This window comes from Cynocephalus volans, chromosome 17 (genome assembly GCF_027409185.1).
Source record: "Cynocephalus volans isolate mCynVol1 chromosome 17, mCynVol1.pri, whole genome shotgun sequence".
In the NCBI taxonomy this organism is placed as follows: Eukaryota; Metazoa; Chordata; class Mammalia; order Dermoptera; family Cynocephalidae; genus Cynocephalus; species Cynocephalus volans.
Genome location: NC_084476.1, coordinates 34,051,873 through 34,077,193, shown reverse-complemented (window position 1 = coordinate 34,077,193; position 25,321 = coordinate 34,051,873). Strand labels below are relative to the sequence as shown.

Sequence of the window (25,321 nt, the reverse complement as noted above, 5' to 3'; positions counted from 1 at the left end):
TATATGTCTACTGAGCCTGGATTCTTGCTGTGAAATGTGAAATGTATGTCATTAAACACGTTTATGTAAACTTCCACCACAATTTCATCTACTAAGGAAACTCACCAATTCAATAGAGGAAGAATGTCTTATTTGAAAAGTCCTAAGTTATTCACTGTATAGGTGAAGTGGAATTAGTCTTCCAATGAATAGATGTCTCAATTATTCTTCCCAAGAGCAGACACTCAACATATTTATCCTTTAACACTGACATTCTGAGAAAGTCTAACATGATGCCATGCACATGTTAGGTGCACAATAAATACTGTCCAAATTGAACTATAAATATATTCCCATTGGGAACTACTGGACTATTTCTGAGAGCTTGCCAAACATTCAGATCAATAATATATCTAGAGATGAGGAAGGCTCTCTAAGTAAAATTTCAAGCCTTTGTATAAAAGGAAAGAAGTGGGAACTTTCCCTACCAACCCAAAAGTGTGTAATACGAAATAGGATTTGAGCTGAACTTTGAACTCTCTGAAGAATTGAAAGGATTTTGATATGTGTAGAATAAAGAATGAAGATTCTAAAGGGGTTTACAGGGGGAAAACTATGTTCAAAGGCAGGAAATGAGAGCATTGATCGTGGGAGTCAGGATGGAGTCTTAAAACTTATTCTGAGAATTTGACTTTTGTCCCTGTAAATTACGTTTTTGAGCAAGGCTTGATATGATACAAGTAGAGTCTGGGGAGGTTCATCTATGGGCAGCATTCAATAGGGAGAGGAGAAAAAAGCCCTCCAGGATCTTGATTAGGTTCTATGTCCTTGAACTGGAAGCTAGTGCTGGTGACCGTAGGGAAGGTAAGATGAAACGTTTTTAAAATTACAAAGCTTTTAGTGGCAAAATCAGATGTGAGAGGCAAAAGAGAGAAAGATGTCAAAAACCAGGAGACAGTATCCAGGAGGTAGCTCCTGGTTTTCAGGCTCAAGGTGCCAGACAAGATTTTGAGGCAAGAGAAATGAAAGCTTCATGTCCTCAGTCCTCCTTGTGACTCATATAAGTTGCTCCAGAGAGGGCTTTCTGTCCTCCTTTTTTTAGGTTTCTTCCTTTGCTTCTTCCTTTTTATTTCCTCCTCTGCCTTAACACTCTCCCAGAAGCAAAGAGCAATTCAAGGCAAGCTCTACATTTAGCTGCCAGGAACAAATTATTCCCAACTGTTTTCTTGGCTTCAGTTCCCTATTCTGTTGCCAGTTTTCTTTCTAAAATACAAATATGACCATATCTTTCTCTTGCATCATAACCTCTGAATCATCCATAGGACAAATTTCAAAATCAATAGTATAGCCTAAGAGGCCATTTCTACCTAATCTTTAGCTTCATTTCCAACACTTCAAATCTACTATAGAAGACCAGAATATGCCACCTCAAAATATGACTGCAGGAGACCAGAATAGGCCACCCCCAAATATGCCTCTTTGGTGTAAGGATTGTTTTGAGCTAATTATTTTGAGAAACTGCAGACACGAGGAAGCTCTAAAAATGGAGCAGAAGTTACCCTTTTGTAAGGGAAATTTACATCTGTAAAGGAAAACTTCATTTGTAAGGGTGTCTCCCCCTTTGTACCAGGAAGAGAAGAATCACTAAATCACTAGAGATTCTTAGCATTTTTATCAGTGGAGAAGGCACAACTTAAATTTGCATAACAGAACTACTCTTATTTACTATGTTTTTCCTGGCTGTCTTTCTCTTGCTGTCCTTCCCAACACCCTTCTTTCTTTGTTGCAGATGAAGATGTTATTTAAGCTTGAACTCAAAGCCACCTGTTGGAGATTTACTCCCTTTTCCCTGGTATCTCCCATATATACCTGAGGTATACACATTATTAATCTTGTGTGTTTTTTTTTCTTGTTAATCTGTCTTTTGTTACAGGGGTCCATTCCACCCAAGAATTATAAATGATAGAGAGAAACTTATTTTCCTCCCTTACAATGTACATCAGGCCAAATCATACTGGGCAATTAGTTTTTCTTGTAACAGGGCAAGCATTTTTGTGCCCAGACAAATTTGATTATGCTGGTCTTTTCACCTGGGAATGGATTTGCCTGTGTTCATATTCATACTTCACAATTTGGCTCTTCCATGCAGATTTCCAGAAACAAGTTCATGTGTTCACTACTGCTTCTTCTGCTGCTGCTGAGCTTATTCTTTACATACAATATTTTTGTACTGTCAACTTCCTGCAATGGTGAATTGGGTTTTTGTTTGATTTTTTCTCTGACTGCTGACTAGGCAGAATTAATTGTCTCACATCTATGCTATGGCATCCATTTGCTCAGCCTTCTGTTACAGAACTCATCACACTATAGTGTAGTGAGTTGCTTAAGTGTTTATCTCCCACACTAGACTGGAAGCTTCTTTAGGACAAGAGCTGTATCTCAAACATCTCTTCTAATATAGTTCTTAGTTAACCAGAGATAGTACTTGTCAAATAGAATTTCTTTTTTGTGCATACCACATCATGAGCTATGATCATAATCTCTCACTGAAAAACTGGGGAGAAAACCATTTTCAGCAGAGCTTCAAGACTGCATATTTTGCCCCTAGGTGTAACAAAGGCCCATCCAAACACTTTGTAGAGAGGGAATCACTAAATCTGTGTGTGAGGAACAAGCTCTAATGGAAGCAGGGATGAGGTTGTTTTTCTCTTGCTAAATAGGCAGTTAAATCAGCCAATCATATTGAGCATTTAGCACCCGACAGGGAAACAAATGTGCTTGGCATGAGAGAGTAACATGAGAGTGAAATGGAGACACCTTCTGGCCAATGGATAATGATTAATCCATGTAATCACACTCATCCCTACAAACAGTTCTACTGGGAAATTCTGCATGTTGAAGTTAATCCTTTCACAGCCTTAAGAGACACAATTCTTCAAACAAATATTTATTAAATAATAGTTTAGAAGCATCTGATGATATATTAGTCATCTAGCAGCCTCATATGCAGTGTCTTCTGATTTCTCCTCATATATTGATAAAGGCACACGCATACAAAGGTGGAAAAACTTACAACACTGAAATGCAAGCCTGCTAGTAAAACTTTTGCCAAAATCTGGGACAAGAATTAAATGAGACCTAATAAGCTAAATCGAGAATCAAAATCTGTATCTTATATATGGTTTACTGTTTGCAAAAGAGCAAACCCATGGCCCGAAAGAAAGGTACAATTGCGCCTCAATATCTGTGGAGGATTGGTTCCAGGACCTCCTGCAGACACCAAAATCCATGGATGCTTGATCCCTTATATAAAAATGGTGTTGTATTTGCATATAACCTATGCAATACTTCTGTATGCTTAAATCATCTCTAGATTACTTATAATACCTAATACAATGTTAATATTATATAAATAGTTATACTATATTGTTTAGGGAATAACTATAAGAAAAAAGTCTGTACATGTTCAGCATAGATGCAATTTTTGGGGGGAATATTTTCAATAAATGGTTGGTTTAATCCAGGGATATGGAACCCACAGATACAGAGGGCTGACTGCATAAAGGTTTTTAAAGTAATTTCCATGCTGTTTGCCTCCTAAATCAGAAGTCTAATAACAAAACAACCCAAGAAGCAGGAAGACTCTCTCTACCATAAAGATAGAGTGAAACTGCCTCATATGTGCATTCAGTTTATATAAACTAAAATAGACAGGTTCAGTAGAAGGAGGTAGAGAAAGAGAAAATGTGAATTTAAATAGTATTGATAATTCTCATTCCCCTAAATGAACATGCTTTTTATTAAATATGGCACATTATACATTATTATGTACTATAATATACACATATTATATATAGTTGTGTACACAAAACCGTATATGCCAAACTAAATAGATGATTTAAGGGATTTTTCAACGAATCAATTGCAGAGCTGGAGCAAGAGAGGAGTTGCCAACATGTAGTTGGTTCAGAGTGTCAGAGCATCATTCAGTGGTGTTAGGAGATTGCTTAACTTGCTATGGATCGGACTGTATTTATACCTAGTGAAATATTAAAGCTCCACAGACAGAACTAATGGGAAGAATAGGGGGGCCTTGCCTTAGAGGATATTAGAACACATCAGAAATGTAATTTTTATAAAGCAATAATATTAAAACAAGAAAGTGCTAACAAAAGGACTAGCAGGTAAGTAAACAGAACAAATATTAATGTATGTAAAGAAGTACATAAACTAAATACATTAAATTAATATATTACACACTAAGATCATAAAACATATGCAAGAAAATATAAGATTAGGAATTGAGAAAATAGATTATTTGGAAAAATAATAACATTTAAATTCCTAATTTCATCATATATCAAAAATAAATTTCAGATCATTATAGAGTCAAAAGTGCTATATCAAATCATTAATCAATATATGTCAATTAAAAAGAAAAATAAGTAAATAAGTAAAATTTAAAAAGTCAATTCCCCCCAAAAAGAGATAAATGAAATAGATAGATATGTTTCAGAAATCTCAGTGATAAAGAGAAATACATTAAACTAAATATTACAACACACTTTATTTCTAGCTTTAAACACCTATCATTAAAAATAAAAGAACATGAAAAACAAGAGAATATTTCCAGTAAATTTGGTAGGAAAACAGTTAATGTATGAGTCCATTTGTGTTGCTTATAACAAAATACATGGAACTGGGTAATTTGTAAGAAAATAAAATTTATTGCTTACAGTTTCAGAGGCTGGAAAGCCCACAGTACAGGGAATCCATCTGATGAGCATTTTGGTGGTGGTGACAGTGACCCAGCGGTCTCACTTGGCAGAAATGGTGGAGAGAGAGACAAACCTCTCATGTGCTCTTCTTTTAAAGCCCTCAGAACCACACCCCTGACCACCATTGTTAATCCACTCTCTACAGCATGGTCCTATAATCCAGTCACCTCTCTAAGGCCCCACCTTTCAATTACCATAATAGAATTTCCCACCTTCATCAGTTACAGTGGGGATTAAGCCTCAGTGAGGTTGAGGGGACATCCAATCTACGGCAGATAATGTTCACAAAATATAAAGAACATTTCTGAGTCAATAAGGAAATAAAATCCTTAACTGAGCACTCATTTAATCCAGAAAAATAATTTTAAGCTTCTACTGAGAGCAATGTCCTCCTTAAGGTATTTTCTTTTGCTTATATAGTGGGTGACAGATAGACAAAATATAAGTAACTGAACAAATAAACACTTCATATAATTATACATTGTGGAAATTACTGTCAATGAAACTAATAGTATATGGCAAGACTGGGAGAGGCAGCAGAGCATCCCAGGAAAATTTAGTAATTATGATTGGCAGGGGTATTTGGACACAATTACAAGTGTACAAGCACTCTCTGATTGGGACTTTAGGAAAAAATAGATGTATTTGAAACAATTGATCACTATATAGGTAAACATATGCACTGATTTATAAAAGCATACACATTTAACTAAAAATTTCATTTAACTACAAGTCTCATTTTGATCATCCATTCTTCTTTGAACAGTTACTATCTTTCTAATCCTAGATAAATGGTTGGAGCCACCTCTTGCTTCTGTAATCCCCCTGTTTGATTCAGCGTTGTCCTCTTGGGTAGCATCTACAATGTTCTTAAGTCCCAAGCTGTCCTTGCTGGTGGGGCCACTGTCTTCTTCAGTAAACTGAGCTTTTCTCTCCTCTTCTGAGAAGCAGTATAGTGGTCCGGACTTAGCAGTCAGGGCAACCTATGCTTAAATTTCGGCTCCATCATTCATGAGCCACGTGGCCTTCTACAAGTCATTTAGCAACTCTGAGTCATACATTCCTCATCTCTGAAATGAGGACCTCCTACCTTATAGATTCATTGTGAGAATTAAATGTGAGAATGTGATAATGCATGAAAAGTGCTAGCACAGTGAGGACACCGCAAGTTGCAGCTGTTCCAATTTGCTTATAGAGTTTAGTCATCGTGTTAGAAGTTCTTGCTAAAGTGAGTGCAGTACAGTATTTTTCTTTGCTATTGCTCTTTCTCCTTTCTCTCCTCTATTTTCGCACAGCAGTCTCAGCAATAAATATCTTTTATAAATATCAATTACACCAACTCTTTAGCAGGAATATAGAAGCTGTATCTCTTGTTGGAAGAGGCTATCAATTTGGGAGATGTTATGTTCACAGTAGAGTCTCTCTGCCCCCCAAACTCTTCTTTCTCTGGTAACAAGTTCCAGTGCCACTTCACAAGTTAAGGAATTTTTGGTGCCAAGAGCTGGAGATCTCTCATCAATCTCTGTTCTCCCAGAGAGCACAGATTCAGCTATTTTCTGGATCAGTAAACGTTTCAAAAACAGGATTGGATGCAGTAAAAAGCTTGTCAGAGAGCTTTGAGATATTCCCTGCCAGAAGAAAAGAGGGAACAGAGCTGGGTTTACTTTAAGGACAGAGAAAAAGATGAAATTCTCTCAGCTCTTTCCTGGGCAAGCAAACCCAAATGAGCTGGGCCAAAGCTCAGAAAGCTCAAGTGAGCATAATATTTCTACTACTTTTAAAACAGGTGAAATTTCCCTTCCTTTCCTAAGTCTGCTGATCAGAAGAGGCTTTCTACACTGTTATTGCTCTTCTCAACCAAAGAGGCTGCAGGAGGCTTTCTGTTTCTCATTATCTCGCACCTCATTTGGCCTATATTATGTAAAAGTCTGGGGTTTTTTTCTCTGAAAATTAAAGCTTATTCCTTTAGAAGCCCAGGCTTTTAAATAAATTAACTATTTTTATGGTTGCATGAAGGATTCAGGCAAACATAAGGCATAGTTCCTGCCCAGAAATTGTAATTTACTAATAATTATACGAATGAAGAGCTAATACTCACTGATGTCCCTAGTGGATTATGCACTGTCTTTTCTCATCCTCACAACGGCCTCATGAGGTGACTACAATGATCAGCCTTCTTTACCAGATGACAAAAATCAAGGCTCAGAAAAGGTGAGTCATTTTCCCAAGGTGGCACAGCTACTGAGAAATAGAGCCTGGATTCAAAACCACCATTTGTTAGACCTGAAAGTCTGTGCTTTTAACCTCTACTCTACAGTATTCCCTCCAGGTGATAAGAACAACCTGTAAAGCAGACCCTTGGCATTTGTAGATTTAATATTTACCATTCCAATTATGTACAAGTAATCCTGAAGGCCCGTGAAATGACGTCACTTTTAAGATGTGTCATGGCGTGGGTTAGAATGATGTGCTCTGTGTGGCTGGCATGTGGGAGCCAGTGAGGGCCCTGGTCGTTGGAGCAAGTCCAAGCCTTTCCAGCCTGCTGCTCATTGTGCATATGGATTTCACGTATTTTCTTCATTTATGTGTGGAAACTCTAGTGAAATGATAGAACTTGTATTTCTTCATTAAAACAATTCTAAAAAAAGAAAAATTGTTGCATAATTAATGACATCAGTTTTGCATTTGATAGAATAAGAAAGTTTGGAAAAACTCACTAAAGTTTTTCATTTAGATTCTACTGAATTTCATGGTCAAAACTATAATCTGTAATGGTCAACCATTTTGTAACGGAGTGTCAGTAAAGATTTTAGGACATATCCCTGAGGACTTTTGAATGTGTGATATATAAAACAAAATATAACTGAGTGGTATAATACAATGAATTCTTCAGAAGGCAGGATTATGGGTGTATGGTGCAGGTGGCATAATACTGCTGTTAATACTGGGTGTGGTCTATTTCACTGCAGCTAGGTGGGAAAGGCTGAGAGGTGCAGGGACTTGGAATAGAGCAGACATTGGTAGACTGGCCTAGTCCCAGTTAAGGGGAAGTGTTGACATTCACAACACTACTGTCTTCAAAGACAACTGGCTAATTTATTCATCCAATGAAATGTGTCAAAAGTCCATTATATGCCAGGTCATGGATACAGAGATACATGTTTTCAGGCAGAAGAAATAGAAATATGTACTCTGTACTCTTTGAGACAACTCAACCCTTCTGAGCCTCAGGCTAATTTCCACAATGGAATGTCAGGGGCTTAACAGGTTGGTTTGTGGCAATCACTCAAGCTTCCTGCACTAGGTTTTTGATCATGAACTATTTCCCATTTTAATTCCATCTAATAACTGATACTCAACTTGTTCATCTAATTTTACCTCACTTCTGCCTTTTGTTATGGATGGTTATACTTTGTTTTGTTTCTCTTGCCTGACCTGTGGCAATCTTGAAAACCTTTGACTGTCACTCATTCTCGTCTACCAGCCGACTGATATAAGATATGCCCCATCCAGATGCAACCTCTGGGGCCTATAATCTGCCTTGGGCATACTTGGGGATGGGAGGGCTTTGACCAAGGCTACAGAACATATTTAGTCATATGGTGACTGGGTAGTGCAACCAGTTTAAACAAGATGTTCCAACATAGGGAAGGGTGATCCAGGGACAGGTAGTCATTAGAAATGTGAGTACTTGACATCAGGAAAGACTACCTATCAGTAGGCAACAAGGTCTAAAACCTTGGTCTGAGGTTCAGAAGGTCATTATGATTCCCAGGAGAGTCTAGAAAAGAGAACATAGTGGCTTTATTTGAAGTCACTGAGATCTTCGTTTGAATTGTGTTTCTACAATTGACCAGTTGTGTGTGAGTGTGAGACTGTGGAAATCATTTAGCCTCACAGAGCTTCATTTTTATCTTCTGTGCAATGAAAATGATATTACTTACCTGACAAGATTTGTGAGAATTAAATAACATCGGGTACACAAAGTATCAGCACATGATAAATACCCAACAGATGGTAGTTTATCATGATGACGACCATGCTGATGAGATTAGGAGTGGTACACTAAGAGAACTGAAGTGTTTGGACTAGCGTGGTGGTATATTCCGTGTATGTAACAAGCACTTGAGCACCTATTTTGTGCTAGCCTCTGGGTACTGAGACTACAGTAGTGAATAAGACCCACGTGGTCTTTTCCTAAAGGATTTTAAAATATAGAAAGTAATATCATCAGCACCAGGACACAAATTGAGGAATACATTAGGAATAAAGCAGTAGACAAGAAATAGGGCCCAAAGTTTGAGCCAGACTAAAGGAATGGCAGTTTGGTTTTTGAATTTTAGATTATGAGGCAATACCTTCAGAGCTTTCTTGCCTTCATTTTGGATTAGCCCTGGTCACTGGAGCAAGACTAAGTCTGCAGCTGGAAGTGAAGGGTCCACAGATGAGTGGGAAGAGAAAAGGAGACTGGACGAAGGCAGAATCTGACAATTAGGGCAGCTTCATCACATACCTGCCTGCCATGTAGTTAAATGCTTAGCAAATACTAGCCTTATTATTACCATTTTTAACAATAATTAGCACACTTCCTTATGCTGGCATAATTGATCCTTTCCCGATGACTCAGAGTATCCTGATGTCAACACCAGTCGTTGTGCCTGGCTGCAGGACCGTGATATTTACATGTTGACTGCACTAAGTGGAGTTGAGCTTGTGGCAATGCCGGAGCTCTTGAGCTTCTTTAGAAAATGTATTTTCTCTTTTCTCTGCTAGTGTCAGGCATCCACTAGCCCTTTATGCTACATCAGCGTGCCTACCTTCATTAATCCCTTGCAGTCCTTTTTAATATGTTCCGATCTAAAAAAGGAGCATAACTACCATGTTACAATTTTGTCTCAAAGAAGAGTAAAATACATCAAGGACCATCCTGTAGGTGAACGGGTTAGCTTTAGTGTCATTGAGGAGGTGGACGACAGGACCTGATCTTAGGACTCTTCTGGGAAACTTTCTTCAACTGTGACAGGAGAATAATATTAATTGTCAGTCAACTACTTCAGGGCTATGTAGGAGCACGTGATATTATGCGTGTGGGAGTGGTTTGTGAAGTAGAAAGCACTATAAAAATAGAAGACATAACGCATTTTCATATCTCTTTCCCAGACAGTAGGAGTGGTAGGATCAATAACTTAGGAAGGGGTAAAGGAGGCATTTCTGGAGTCGAATATCAAAATGAGATATAATTTTTAAATTCTATGTCAACTTTTAAAAATCTTTACATTACAAGGAGCAAGATTATCTGTTAAATTTTAAGAACTTTTGAAACAAAGATGATGCTTTAGTACTGATTTTAGTTCCTATTTTACTACCTAGGTTTTGGTCAAATTAAGCAACATTTGAAAGAACATACACATTTATATGTATTAGCAGGCAGATGATTTACCAGATAATTAAAATTTATCTGATATTCAAACAATTATTATAGACATTCCTGGTGACAAATTGGGGCATATTTTCCTATAATGGAAACTATTGAAATATGCACGAGATAATTAAACTGTCTCGCATGCAAGTTAAATTTCCTATGGAAATTTGATTACTTTATGTCAGTGTAGCCTGAAACTATTAAGAGATGGCTTATGTCACATGCTAATTTGCTTTATTGCACTAAGACTGAAAACTCAGCTAAATGCTGGTTATTTTTATTCTTAAAGACCCTGTAGAATGGATACCACAGTTGGCATAAACTTTTTTTCTCAATTCTACATGCCATTTTTAAAAAAATTGATGAAAGTACATGTTTTGTACATTTAAACTATGGTTGAACTAATTGTGATATAATATGCCTTTTATATATACTGGTTTATCATTCCAGATTAATTTCATAATTATCAAATCTGTTTAATTACATAATGGCTTCTTATTTCATTTGGGAATTCAAAAATTTTATGTTGACTCACATTCGTTACTTGCTACCTGACATTGACCAGTTTAACACTGGAAATACTGTTAGCATGCCATTAAACTGTATCGCAGTACACTTCCATTTTAGCACTTTATTTCAAAACTTGAGATTTACTAATTATGATTATTAAGCTTTGCCGTAACGACATTTTATTTCACTTAAAATGCTAGAAATACATTAGTATAATTAATTCTTTGTATCTTTCAAATCCTGGTTCAAAGTAGAGAGGCACTGGATATGTTTACTTTAGTTCTTAATGTCTTTCATCACAGAAACAGTACTTTCCCACGAATTAGTGATCAAACTCAAAAGTTCTCTAAGAAGTTCTGGTGATCTCAGGGTCAGGACAGTGAATCCTGAATGAACAGGTCTGTGTTCTTTTAGGAAGGTCTATGTGAGCATTGCCAGAGAACATGAAATGAAAAAAGGTCTAGTTGGCTAGTTTTCAAATTGAAGATTTGAGTTGCATCTGGCCCTGTTGTGAACTCACTTGTCAAATTATTTCCCATATCTACTCAAGCCCAGTATAATCAAATATGGCAGAAATATTAAGTTTGAACAATCCACCAGAAGCCAATTAGTGCATTTATGATCTTATCATTTGGTTTGGAAGAGAACTTAAAGCTCACCTATCCCAAACTCCTGTATGGTTTATAGAATGCCACAAATTAAGGGGCAGGAGTGAATAAGAGGCATTTCTCCTTCTATTCCAAAGGTTAATACTCAAACAAGTCTCTGTAGTGCTTATACCATAAATAATTGCCCTTTATAGGAGAACACACTGATTTATGAATTTACTAATTTTTCTTCTCCCCTGACAAACATATACAATCACATTATGTCTTGTGAGCATAGAAACATTAATTACTAATATATTTAAGGTAAAAATAAATCAAATCAAATAAAATGAATTTTCTGGGTTTACATATAATTTACTGCATAGATCCCACAATATCTCTGTCTAGAATTATTTACTGTCCGTATATACTCATTTCGTTAGTATTATTTAGTATGTATTGGCATTATTTTCTTTGAAAGTCTTGCATTTACACCAGAAGCTTTTAGGCTTTAAAATGGGAAAAATCTCCAAAGACCATTATTATGTTTGCTAAGTCAGTCCAAAAAGCATAGATCCCCAAAGACAGCAGGGACCTTGAAAGGTCCTTATTATTTCTAGGAAAAAAATTGGTAACCAGCTTTTGTATCGTAGTCCAGCATCTCAAAATTCACAATGAGTTTGGGATAGGTGGGCTTTAAGTTCCCTTCCAAACCAAATGATAAAATCATAAGTGCACATGGACAACTACAGTATAAATTCTCCCATCTCCTTGCCCCAGATTAGTCTGGTTTGCTACTGGATGAATTTTGTGGAAATGAGAAGATGCTTATTCTTTATTACTATTTTTTTTAAAAGATGACCGGTAAGGGGATCTTAACTCTTTGACTTGGTGTTGTCAGCACCACGCTCTCCCCAGTGAGCTAACTGGCCATCCCTACATAGGATCCGAACCCGTGGCCATGGTGTTATCCGCACCACACTCTCCCGAGTGAGCCACGGGCCAGTCCTAAGATGTTTATTCTTTAACAAGGAAATAAAGTTCAGCTAGCTATGATTTTACTTTTTATCTTTCCTGATTGAGTTCTGAATGATCCAGGAGACTTGGGATCTCTTGCCTCCTTCCCATATTAAGCAAGATCCATCAGAGCAGACTGTTCCATCTCTATGTATTCTAGCTTTCATGCTTATCTCCTTTGAAGCACAACAGCGATATGTCCTGTCCTGTTTATTCAATTGTCTTAAATACATCTTAGCTTCCAATTACCTTGGAAGTTATTCCAAAACTTGGAATTCTCCAAATGCTCCAAGCTCTCTTGCTTCCACATCCATGGGTAGGTCATTTCCTCTGCCTAGAACATTCTTTGTCTCTTTGCATCACTATCTCCCAGTCATCTTTTAAGGTTGTGTCCAGCTTTCTTATCACTGGTTAAACCTCTCCACCAAATTGTATTACTTGCCTCTCTTTGATCTGCTGCCCACCACATTATGTACATCCTCAGTTGTTTATTACATGGTGTGTGGTCATTATTAGTTTGCTCATTGCTCACCTTCCCTGAAGTGTTTGGGGGTGAGAGTGCTGTTTTTCATAGTAAAATCCTGGGTGATGGTACCCAGAAAAGAGCAGACTCTCAGTGAAGATTTGTTGGTTAAATGAATAAATGAATAAGTGGTGAAGAGTAGTTTAGATTTAGACAGAGAAGGCTGACTGACCTTTGGCTGAGTCGTGTGTCTGTTTTTAATGAGTCATTTTCCTTCCGATTTGACTAATATGGTTTCTCTCTAGAGGCAAGAGTAATTATTATCTCCTTTTGCATAAAATCTTATCCTTTCAGGTGACACAAATCTTCTCTTATGTCAATCAGAAAAGTGGCACCTGAATGCTGACAGGATTGACAGAATTGCTCAAGTGCTACACACCTGAGGCACTGGTTAGAAATACAAGTGAATCATGATATGCACAAACTCAACGTGTCAGTCATTGTCTTTACACTAAAGATGGTTGTGGGTGAAATATATGTTGTGCTTTATAAATTATTCATGATTGAATTTGTTTAAATGCTCAACACTGATACATTTAAAACATGGTTCAACATACAAAGATATCAATATTGTGGCACCCTTTCAGTTATTTATCTGTTATGTAAGGCGAGGTACCTTTACAGAACTGGAGACTTGACTTTGAAATCTCAGTGACCAACATAGAATGGAATTCCAATGAAGTAAAAATGGAAATGACAGTAAATAAATAAGGCAATGTTAAGTGAAAGAAGAGGACAGATAATGGAAAATGTCAAAAGTTTTATCAAGATTTTAAAAGTTAAAGTAGCAAGCCTATTATCATCATGCATAACAGAAAGTTTCTTAGTGTTTTGCGTAAAAAAGAAAGCAATCAGACTTCTTCTGTTTACTTGAATTTAGAGACACAACTACACAAAGCATGGAGGATGGGGAGGGAGGAACACGGACAACTACTGCATAAATTCTCCCCTCTCCTTGCCTCTGAGTAGTCTGGTTTGCCACTGGGTGTATATTTACTTAAGGAAATAAAGTTCAGATTGCTACAAATTGAAGTGAGGTGGGCTCAAAATTAGTGCCTGAAGTGCCTGGCAACTTTCAATGATAGAAATGGTCAGGAGTCTTTTCATTCCTCTCTTACCTCCCCCATGACCTTGTTCCAGAACCTGCATCAGCTGTTTCTCTCTCTTCGCTGGGAACCCCCATCAGCTTACCTATACTCAAAATTTCCACTTCCTCACTTTACATTTTCTTATTTAATTAGGCTTTTGAAATCAACATTCACAGAAACAGCTTTTATTAAAGCAATGAGTAACCAAGTCTTGTTTCAAGGTTGATTTTCAGTCTACGCGTGTGTCTCAATTCTAAATTCCTTTTGGCACAGTTGTTCACTCCCTCTTGTCATCCTCTAGGTTTCTCGGTCCTATAGACCTTGCTTTCTTCTTATCCCACCAGTTAATTCTTCTCAGCCTATCATTTCTCTAAACTTGATATGCCAATGCCTCTCCTCTTCTCTCATCTTCACTCTCACCTACTAACTCTAGGTACCACCTATACCCTTTTCTTTATTTTCCATCCTAGACCTTGTACGTTTGACTGCCTTCTTGCTATCTCCTTCTGGATTTTTGTTAGATATCTACAACTAAACAAGTCTAAAGAATTGTATTGCTCTCATTCTTCTTGTCCCTACTGCAGATGCCCCTGACAAATCCACTTCCTCAAAGTCCTCCCCAAGTGGCCATGATAAAACCATCACCCACACCAATTGCCCAGGCCAAAAACTAAGAAATCAGCTTTTAATCCTTTTTTCTTTTCCACTTCTTAATCCATTAGCAAGTCCCATTCACTCCTAAATATATCCTGAATTCAATCACTTTGATCATCTTACTGCCTCTAGAGTAAGCCTCCATGATCTATCACCTGGACTAAAGTGACACACTAATGTGACAGACTCACTAGTCTCCCTGCCTCCCTCACTGACTGTCCAGCAATCAGTTTGACACACAGAAAAGCATGCAGAGTAATGTTCAAAAAGAAATCGAAATTCACATTATTCCTTTGCTTAAAATATGTCAATAGCTTCCCACTACAATTAAAGCAAAATGCAAGCTCTCTACCCTCCTCTGTAAGTGATCTGGACTTGCCTACTGTTCTAACCTCACTCATGCCACCCACGTGGTCTCAAAGCTGTGATGCTCAAACTTTTTCCTGTCTCAGAGCCTGGTAGGTGCTGCCCTTTCTGATTGGAACACACGTCCCCCAGATCTCTACATGGCTGACTCTTTCTCAACATTCAGGTCTCAGCTCAAATTTCAGAGCTGTCCACACCAATGTTAGCAGCCTCCCCACTGTACCACCTACCATCAAATTGATCCATTTCTTCATATGACACTATTTCATCTTCTTCAGATTACTGGTCAATAATTCAAATTATCTCACTTAGTTCTTCATGAGTTTGTTGAATATTTTCTCTCTACTGAAATGTAAGTCTCTAAAGGGCCCATACACTGTTCCTCACTATATCCCCAAGGCCTAGAATAATGGTCAATGACATTTGGTGGCTGACCCACTCACTGATTCAGAATGCCTCTGTATCATGTGTTAAAATTTATCTTTTCACTAAAAAGTTCATGTTTTGATTGATAACACACTTCCTCAAAATTGCCCCAGTGGAATTATTTTGGGGTTTATTATTTATTATTTTTGGCTAGCTTGTAGAAATCTATCTTTCTGTGATAGCTCTGTGTCCCTCTATCCCTGTTTGGTATTCCCTCTGCCTCCACTCCTACCTCTCTCTCGGTCTCTGTCTCCATCTGTCTTGATCCTGAGCTCTATCTCAGTCTCTGAATCTCTTTATCTAATCATTTGCCTCCTTTGTGCTCTATTTCTCTCTTTTCCTTTTATTTAAACACAGGCAAAAGGCTTCCTTTAAATGAGCATAATAATGGCAAGTGACTGTATTTACTGAGCATTAGAAACCATTATTATCATATTCAAACAGCTTGCTGCTTTGGCTAATGTCTTAAAAAGATGAGACATTTTAGCTATTATGTATATGAAAAAACTCATTATGACACAGCTCTTTACTGCAAAATTGGATATCCTGTGGATCAAACCATGTTTCCTAAACTATTCACATACAGGATTTCCTGATAGAATAGGGTTAATTCATTCCATATCTAATGTAATGTTATACAGAAGGCCAACTTAATTGTTTGGTGTTTGAGGTCATATTTACTTCCAGAGTAACTCATGTTTCTAGGCAATATATTTTAGATTTATTGATTTGTTCTGAAAATATTTGTTGAATCCCCACTATGTGCCAGGCATTGTGACATACATTGGGAATACAATAGGAATGAGCAAAACAGACATATTCTCTGTCTTCATGGAGTCTTAAGAGGAGGGCAGATATTAATAAAGTAATATCATAAAAAAAAATAGCTAACACTTATTGGATGAATGTTTACTGAATTCCAGGCACTGTTCTAAGTGCCTTACAATTATTTACTCATTTCATTCACAACAGCTCTATGATGTAGAACTACCAATACTCCCATTTTACAGGGAAGGAAACCAAGGCCACACAACTGGTAAGAAGCCAAGATGGGATTCAAAATCAGGCTTTACAGGCCATATTTTCAATTGCTACATTTTACTGCCTGGTGAGAATTTGGTAAAAAAAATAAAAGGCAAGAATCATTTCATGTAAATTCATAATTATAACAATAAATTCTCTGAACCTAAGGTAAGGAAAATAAAGAGAGTAAGTTCCAGAGTGACCTAGTCTTGGGAATCAGGGAAGATTTTCTTAGTCATTGGAACTAAGATGGAAATAATTTAATTAATGCATATTTCATTCCCTCTAGCCCAGTTCTACTCTACCTAATACCATTTGAACCTTCTTTTCAAAGGAATATGGACAAAGACTCCTCATTGACAATTTGGTAGATAAAATCATTCTTCTGACCTTTCCACTTCCTGCAATATAATCAATCTCTATTGTTGTTTGACATCATGTGAAGTCATAACAAATGAATATGGGTCACATGCACTTAAACACTTCCTGTGGGTGACCATGGTCTGTCTTCAGGATGAATGTGAATTTCTGACACCTTCAATAGTAACCCTGAGTAGTGAACAATATTAACTCTGATTCTTTTGAGACCCATTCTAGCCACTCGTAGATAAAACCATCATTTGGAGAGGGATTGGAGGTATTTAGGAACAACGTAATCAGATTATGCAATCAGGCCACTGGAAAGACTGACATCATTGCATTTATTCTATGACATTTGTACAGAAAACTGTGTCAGGGAAATAGTGCCTCCCCTTTTAAAGCTGGGCATTAGGAAAAATCTCCATGTAGCAGAGCACTAGAATGTACCGCCAGAGGACGTCATCATAGGTTTTCACCAGGTTTTTTTTTTAAAGATGACCAGTAAGGGTATCTTAACCCTTGACTTGGTGTTGTCAGCACCACGCTCTCCCAGTGATCTAATCAGCCATCCCTATATAGGGATCCAAACCCATGGCCTTGGTGTTATCAGCACCACACTCTCCCGAGTGAGCCACGGGGCCAGCCCCCCCTTTTTTTTTTTTTTTTTTTTTTAAAGCAACAGTTCATTTAATTCCAGGGGCCAGGAAGCTTCAATTTGTCCTTTGGACACAGATTTCATTCTTCACCCCAGCACTTATCTAAAAATGTAGAATGTTGCACACAAGGGAGACCAAGAAAAAGAATGAGAATAAATCTGTTGCCAAATGACCAAGTTTTATAGTCTCTCAAATCCAAGTAGACTGATCTCCTTTTTTTCCTCTCACTTGCAGATGAAACTCACTGATTTCAGAAAAGAGATCACAGACTTGTAATGAGGTGGTGAGACTAAATCAGCAAATGAAAAGCAAGAAACATTCCAACAGCAATTATTCAACAGCCGCTAAAATTTGCAAAAGATGCCAGTATCTCCCAGGAGAGTAAACAATCGTTATGTTGAAATGTCAACTGTGGAAAGAGCAGGTTAAAAATGCAGTGCAAAATTTCCCAGCAGTATATTTTGTCTTACGGAGTGTAACATTTTGCACAATAGTCCATAAGTAGCCCCGGGGTTGTAGCTACATCAGCAGAAATGTCTTTACTTCTCTGTCCATGGTAATCGTGTAATGAACCGAACTGAGGACACATTGCCTAGCTTAATTTATTATCACCAATTATTGTTTATGCTTAATAAGGTTAAGTAATGTAATTCAAACCAAACTACTATCTACACCCATTTGACTGCTCTTCTTTATGGCTAGTTTATTGCCCGAGCCTGCATATCGTTAGCACAGTTAATAAAGGCTTCCTTTTTGGTTGCCCTGGTAATGCCTTCTTCATATGTCTTCTAAAATATTCCAGATTGGCAGATCCTCAGAAATGAGAAATGGATATAAGTGAGAGTCATATTATTTAAAAAGGGAACTGATTTTTAATACGGTTATCTTTCTAGTTTAAGTAAATGCTGCCTTTGTTTTGTTTTAGCTTTCCACAATTGCTCCCAGTAATAACATACACATTTCTGACACTACATATTTGCCTGCAATTTTAAGACAATATCGAGACAATTGTTTTCACCCTTATCTGTGGCAGACAACCCATCCTAAGGATTTGGGATTAGTAGATAGTGAACTTTTACTCCCCTCTTGGAATGCTCCCATTCTTTCCCCAGAATACCTCTAGGGAAAGGTCATGTTCTACAATTCCTTATGCTTGATGTTTCTGCTGGGGAGGAGCGTGGAAAGGAGCATGAAGTCAGAAGTTGCTCGCTTCTCTTCATAGTTCTTTGGCAAGGCTGTCCTCCTAATGCTGACCAATTAAATCCTGCTGATTACCAGGTGAGGAAAAGTGGGAGTTCCTCAATGCAAAAGGAGGGGGAGGGGCAGTCTATGGAGTTACTGAATATGTAACAGACTTAGATAAAAGGGGAATGAGAACTTTGGTAGAATTTGAACGAAGAACCTAAAATGAGTTCTTTGATGATAGTAAAATATTTTTCATTCTAAGGGGTCCTGAGGCCATGTTAGTGATTGACAACTAATAATATGGATCACTAAGTGTTTAACGTGACCTGATTTTATGACTTGACTAGCAAATTGAATTTTATGATATTAAAGGATTTAACATTATTTGTTATGGTCAATATGTTGTCTAGTGTTGGAGAGACTAACATCACATGCCTTTTAAATATCTTTATAAATGACATAATGTGGTTTTTGTGATGGCTTTATAGATAGAGCTGATTAAATATATTTTTCCCCATTGGCATGGGGGTCTATTTGGTAGTATTGCTAAGCCATAGTGGGATTAGAAAGCTTTTTATGAAAGGAGAGATGGGGTTTTGTGGCTTAGCCCCCCCAAATAAGCTCAAGGTCCTAGATATTAATGTGGTCTAATAAATACCTATATGAGTCCTACCATAGTAGTTTCTATTTATATTATAGTTAAGAATGGGTCATGTTGGCTTAGAGATTCAGAATTAAACTTATCATATCTATTCAAAGAGTAAATCTTCAGAAATAATGGAATAGTGTTTTGTCTTATGCATTTCTATGGTTAGCCTGACATTTTTTCATCATATGAGTGAGAATCTAGCTTTTATGTCATAAGATCTACACTAATATCTCCCAGATGTTTATTAAAAGTTCTCAAAGTCACTTTGCAGACTCTCATTTAAAATTTTGCAGTAAATCTCTAACATATGAATATGTGATAGGACATATTTTATGAATCCCACATTATAGTAGAAAGCTCAAGATTGAATTTTTCACTGTTGTAAATGTTTTCAAAAACCTTTGAAAAGGATGTGAAATGATCATAACACACAGGCAATTTCAAAATGCTCCTATGAACCCTTGGCAATGGATTCACTCTTTTAACAGCATGCTTGCATTTTCCCAGACATAACTTGTATTCCAATTCTTTGAATATTTTTTTCTCTTTTGAAACCGATTTTTCCTAGGAAGATGGGTTGCTTAACATTTCTAGAGGTTGAACATAAGTAAAGGAAACTAATGAATGGTAAATATGTTAATATGTGTTCAAGGTCAAATAGGTCTCAGAAAATTCAAATAATCTTTTCCAGTAAGAAACAAGATTCATTATTTATCAATCTCAGCAGCTTCAGATGATAATAAATAACATTTTAAGATGTTAAGGAGTAATCTAAAGGCAGCTTTAAAGAATACACTATTTATTGAAAAAGAGTACAATTTTCTGTTGATGAGCTATTTGGCAGAATATCCCTGGTCTGGTTGTTTTTTTGTTTTGTTTTGTTTGGCTTTTTTTGAGGCAGCAGAACCTGGTGATTAAAGTTTCAGATGAGGAATAAGGACCTTTGAATTTGAAGTTGGTGACATAGCAGCTCACACACTGGCCATCTAAGCTCTCAGAAGAAGGATATCTGAATCTGCAGTGATTTAGGGGAGAGAGAACTGGACTTAAAAATCAGAAAATTTTACTGTAATACTTGCTTGGTAAAATAAACTTCCTGAGACCCAATTTCTTCATTTGTAATTTAGGGGAGTACCACCTTCCTCGTAGAGCTGTGGTAGGTTGTTATGTACATGTAAGGTTATATGATTAAAATTACTCTATAAATTACAAAATCCTTATCAAATGTGAGTGATTGTTTTATACAAAGAGATTAGATTTGAAATATTGGCAGTATCAGTTTAGCCTTTAAAAACTAGGGAGGCGTTTATAGGTAAATGATAACTGGGAGTCTGGGCAGAATGATTTGACTCTCTGTTCAGTTCAGATGCACTGGAAAGTTGCCCAGTTTCCACAACTCTTAGCAGTTATGCACACATGCCTAACATATTAAGTTCAATGTTGTGAAATAACAATTTTATAGAGAATAAAATAAATCAGTTTTGACAAAGAGACATCAATTAATCACAAATGAATCTCAGTGTTAGAAGAAACAATAGCATCAATACTGTAGGAGGCACAGCTGTGTAGAGGCTTTGGCGCTACAAAGACTGAGCTTGATGCCTGGCTATGTCTCTTACTAATTGTACGACTTTAAGCAGGTAAATTTCCTAACTCCTAATCTCTTCACCAATAAGATGGGGATAAAAATAGTAGCTACTGGAGAAGATTTAGTAGGAATTAAATACAATAACGCATGATGCCTAGAACATAGTAATGGTTCAAAGAATACCAGCAATCATTACTACTATGTCTTTGATACTCTGGTAATTCACTGGCTATCATCTCTCAGCTCCAAACCCACCTTTCTCTTCTCTGCTTTGGGATGCTGGAGCTTGTACTCTACAGACTACATTTCTGCTTTGCCAGGTGGGTCCTGGTAGGCTCTGCTGATAGAGGCCACTAGGGGGAAAGGACAAGGCTGGAGGAAGAGAAGGGGCTTGCTTCCTCCTGTACGTTTTCCATTTGCTTCCCGTGGGCTTTCTGCCTGCTTCAGGTTCCTGTAAGCATCACCCCAGCCATGTTTCTTCACCTCTTCACTGGTTCTTTTCCAGGACAGCAGCTGAATCCAGTGCAGCTTTTCCAACACCTACAGAACCACTTCATCTTGTGCTCTCAGAGATACCAACACCAACCAGCTGGGTAGAGGTCTAGACCTAGGCCCCTCAGGGACCCTCCTTGGAGCTCAGAGATTGCAATTGCTAGCTGAGCAGCACCCCTTTTTCTCAGATGTCTGAGTTTCAGCTTTACAGGGCTCCCTCTCTATGCGTCCAAGAATAGTATGAGTATTACTATTTCTAGTCTCCTCTCATTGTTTCCTCAGCTGCATAAATGGGAACTGCTTTGAGAATTTACTATCTTCACACTACCATATAATTTTCTTATTATCTTTCCAGTTACCAAATTTGCAACTTTGTATCTAGTTAACAGTTCTTTACATTAAATTTCTCTCTTCAGGTCACTAACTGGCCCTCACCAATACACTTACTAGTTGATAGTTTATTTAATCACTTGGACAGTATAGAAAGATCTTGATTTTTGAGCTAACTTTCTTTCTCAGTGACTCTCTCCCAGAGAGGCCTTTTGAACCACAGAGAACAACTTTCTTCCTGGACTTCACTAGCTTATCCAGTATTGGCATGTTTCAATCCAGGTTATAGACTTCATCATACGTCAGGATTGCTCCAAAGTCATAGAACTAAGTGTAGAAAAAAAAAAAAAAATGAGGTAGACAAGGCAGCCGGTAGGAAATGGCACGAAGGCATGGATAGAAATGATTGACTTCCCGTTCAACCCAAAACTACAGTGATGGATCATGATTCTAGAGCTTATCTATAAGATTCCAATAAAATGCAGAAACTGATCTGATGCAGCATCCCTCAGTCTCTCACTAAAATAGCAAATAAGACACAAAAATATGGAAGCTCATCATTCTAAAAATTTCTCTTAACAATAAACTTATTGCTAAAGTGAAAGGATATTGCACAAACTACAAGCTGGTAGAACCAGAATAAAGAAAATATGAAATTAATATTGTATCAAAAATAATAATAGCTAATATTTCTTGAATATGTAATATGGACCAGGCAATTCTTAACAATTTCTACAAATTATTTCATTTAATCTTCCTTAAAACTCGATGAGATGAGACCTATTATTCCTATCTTACATGTGAGGAAACTAAGGTGTAGACAGGTTAAGTGAATTACCCAGTTGCAGATAGCTAATAATTGTCAGAGATTTGGGATTCAAACGCAGGTAATCCGGGTCCACTGGCTCTTAACCCTCTAATGACTTTCATTTCTTCCTTCTATCACTTAGTTCAATTGGAATAGTCACTATGGCCCCTCTACTCCAGGGGTTCTGCTTTTATTGAGGCAGGCATACAAAATGACATTTGATCACTTTCTTCCCTTGGTTAATATTTATATTCCTAAATATTCTAGATAAAAACTGCATCTTCAAAAAGAGCATGTACAGGAGAGGTTTAATTCCACAGGCAAAGCACCACAGACGGTAGTAGAATCAGAAAGCACTCTAGTAGACATGCAAACTGACAGCTTTTTTTCATGTACTTAATTGGTTCAGGTCAGTGATTCTAAACCAAGAGGGCATATCAGAAACATCTGAATTTTTTTTTTTTTATATAAAAACTTGAGTTTTTATTTTATGAAAATTATTTTCTTCTTTTCTTTTTTTTCTTTTTTTTATTTTTTTTTATTTTATTTTTTTTTTAATTTTATTATGTCGATATACATTGTAGCTGATTATTGCTCCCCATTACCAAAACCTCCCTCCCTTCTCCCTCCCCCCTCCCCCCCAAAAATGTCCTTTCTGTTTGCTTGTTGTATCAACTTCAAATAATTGTGGTTGTTATATCTTCTTCCCCCCCCCCCCCCGGTTTGTGTGTGTGTGTGTGTATGTGTGTGTGTGAATTTATATATTAATTTTTAGCTCCCTCCAATAAGTGAGAACATGTGGTATTTCTCTTTCTGTGCCTGACTTGTTTCACTTAATATAATTCTCTCAAGGTCCATCCATGTTGTTGCAAATGGCAGTATTTCATTCGTTTTTATAGCTGAGTAGTATTCCATTGTGTAGATGTACCACATTTTCCGTATCCACTCATCTGATGATGGGCATTTGGGCTGGTTCCAACTCTTGGCTATTGTAAAGAGTGCTGCGATGAACATTGGGGAACAGGTATACCTTCGACTTGATGATTTCCATTCCTCTGGGTATATTCCCAACAGTGGGATGGCTGGGTCGTATGGTAGATCTATTTGCAATTGTTTAAGGAACCTCCATACCATTTTCCATAGAGGCTGCACCATTTTGCAGTCCCACCAACAATGTATGAGAGTTCCTTTTTCTCCGCAGCCTCGCCAGCATTTATCGTTCATAGTCTTTTGGATTTTAGCCATCCTAACTGGGGTTAGATGGTATCTCAATGTGGTTTTGATTTGCATTTCCCGGATGCTGAGTGATGTTGAGCATTTTTTCATATGTCTGTTGGCCATTTGGATATCTTCCTTAGAGAAATGCCTACTTAGCTCTTTTGCCCATTTTTTAATTGGGTTGCTTGTTTTCTTCTTGTAAAGTTGTTTGAGTTCCTTATATATTCTGGATATTAATCCTTTGTCAGATGTATATTTTGCAAATATTTTCTCCCACTCTGTTGGTTGTCTTTTAACTCTTAATTGTTTCTTTTGCTGTGCAGAAGCTTTTTAGTTTGATATAATCCCATTTGTTTATTTTTCCTTTGGTTGCCCGTGCTTTTGGGGTCGTATTCATGAAGTCTGTGCCCAGTCCTATTTCCTGAAGTGTTTCTCCTATGTTTTCATAAAAACAAGCCTATGTCTCCTAAAATTTTTGAGCCAGGTGGTCTAGGACAGAGTCTAGCTATATAGTTTGAAAAATCTGACTAGGTTGAGGAACTGATTAAGGACCACTGGTTCAGATCATAAGAAAGTAATACAGCAAGGGAGAAGCAGATTTCAGCTCAGGTCAGCAGAGTCACACTATGTGTCTGATGATGCTAAAGACTGGGGCACGGCAACTTAGCGTCCACCTGCACTTATAAGAAGGGGATTCAGCCAGCACATAAGTGAATCCAAAGTAAGATAATTAGCAATCCAAGCAGCCTGTTTGTTGGCAAACAGAGGGTATAGATAGATTTCTTATTGTTCTAGAATAAGAACTCCTCTTTCCATCCAATCAAAAAACAAAAATAAAACAACATGGGCCCTTTGAAAATGCTGCAGAACAAGGCGAAGAAAAGGAAAGACATATTATAAAAATAATCTACTTTAGAAATGAAAGAAAATTGGAAAAGAAAAACCCTGGAATTTAAACAATAAGCAGGATAATTTGAGTTTATGAAGCCTAAAAATTTCACAAGAACATGCTGAGGTAGATAATAATAGGATGGAATGAAAAGTAATGTTGTTATATGGAAAGGAACAGGGAAAGTAAACATCCAATAATAGATTTCAAATTATGCTTTGGAAGCATACAAGGCAGGATAAATATTGCAAAACACTAAATTAGTGAAATTGAAGACAAAATTAAGAAAATATTCCAAGATACAGAAGAAAAGGATCGAGAGCTATAAATACAGAGGAAAGGATGTGTGTCTCAGTTGGTCCTCAGACTGTTCCTGTTTTATGCCTACTGTGCCATGTAATTATTAACATCTCCCTCTTTTCATTTTCAAAATTTTCCTGGTTTGGATGCAAACTATTTGGTTACTTATGTATGGTTGATAAAAAAGAGTATCAACTTAAGAATTATAGTGTACCTAAGAAAGAAACCATGGTAACGGGAACAGAAGCACCGATCAAAGACATATCTGAAGAAAATTTTTCTGAGTTTAAAAACAATCTCAGTTTAATGAATTCATTTAATTCTCGACAAAGTCAATAAAAATGAACTATACATAAATATATCTAGTGAAATATTTTAATAAAAAAATTGTCAAGCATTCAGGAAGAAGGAAAATTAAAAAGTAACCTTCAAAGGGATAAACATAAATATCATGGGCTTCTCATTCCTGCTGC

At 37.1% G+C, this 25,321-nt stretch overlaps 1 protein-coding gene across 1 annotated transcript in view; it reads right to left on the bottom strand.

Moving 5' to 3' along the window:
* The window catches only part of GRIN3A (glutamate ionotropic receptor NMDA type subunit 3A), a 160,829-nt gene that overhangs the window by 112,940 nt on the left and 22,568 nt on the right, over positions 1 to 25,321 (bottom strand). The gene's annotated exons all lie outside the window — the stretch shown is intronic.